This window comes from Dermacentor variabilis, chromosome 8, assembly GCF_050947875.1.
Source record: "Dermacentor variabilis isolate Ectoservices chromosome 8, ASM5094787v1, whole genome shotgun sequence".
Classification (NCBI taxonomy): domain Eukaryota; kingdom Metazoa; phylum Arthropoda; class Arachnida; order Ixodida; family Ixodidae; genus Dermacentor; species Dermacentor variabilis.
Window position 1 is genome coordinate 20,558,594 of NC_134575.1, and position 1,031 is coordinate 20,559,624.

The window sequence follows — 1,031 nt, forward strand, 5'->3', positions numbered from 1 at the left end:
GAAAGGAAATGAGAAAGCAAATCTATGCCGACTGCAGCTTCACCGACGTTGTCGAGGAGAAAAATACAACTCAACTATCTGCGCATGCTAGGACTGACAAACAATGATCTGCGTCGGTACAGTAGCACGCTGGTAGCTCTTACGGCTTTGCGAGGACAGAGGGGGAAATGGTGCGGTTGACGGAATTTCAAGCAAAAAGCTCACATCGGGCCCCATAACACCTGTATAGATAAAAGACAAAATCTTAGCATCAGGGCGAACGCTGTGCAATTCTGCGTATCATCCTTGTGCAGGGGACATGCAAATTTTCTCTTTCTCATTTCTTTTTGTTGTATGTTTTTTGCAAGTAAACGGGCCTGTCAAGCACTCTCTGACAGCGCCAAACGCTGATACTATCTGCAAATAAGAGTACCGTGCTGCTGTATGATCGAGCAGTTGTGTCACAAATATCGAGTGCGGCGGCTGTAGTGTGCAGTATTGTAGGATCCAGAGCACATGCCTTCGTCGCCATTTAAATTACTTTGTGGCACATTGGAAGCGACAAGTTCTCCGACGATGATAAAGCCTCGGTGCAGTGTAGTGATCTCGCGAGGAGAATTGGCAGTGATAGATGGGAAGGCTACGAAACTACCGAACCAAAGGAACCCGTGCCAATAGAACACGTAGTCACGGCGGAGATGCCGTCAACGTCATTCGTTTTGTCACCGTCAACAGCTGAAACTGAGAGGGGAGGTCTATCGCTTTGGTCAGGATAACCTGCGTGATGTCGCGTAGTCGCTGCAGAAAACTCTTCCACGGGAGCAGCCGTTTAAACATTACTCCTCGATCTACTAGCAATGCTTGCACGTGACAGAAAAGTTAGTAACCGAGTTTATCCTGTGACATCGGCTGCTGCGGGCGTTTTCGTTCATACATCATGAAATGTTCCGCGACGATGGCCTTAATAGTGTCGTATGAGGTTGCTATGGCCATTTTCGAGAGGACGTCGAACACTTCGAGAACGAGGTCGCTAAGAAGGCCAGACTAGATGC

The 1,031-nt window shown here is 48.2% G+C and overlaps 1 non-coding gene across 1 annotated transcript; it reads right to left on the minus strand.

Annotated features, from left to right (window-relative positions):
• Positions 1-248: 248 nt before the first annotated feature.
• On the minus strand, positions 249-352 carry LOC142591814 (U6 spliceosomal RNA). The gene has a single exon (XR_012830543.1). It is a non-coding gene; the product is annotated as a U6 spliceosomal RNA (small nuclear RNA).
• Between the last annotated feature and the right edge of the window lie 679 nt (positions 353-1,031).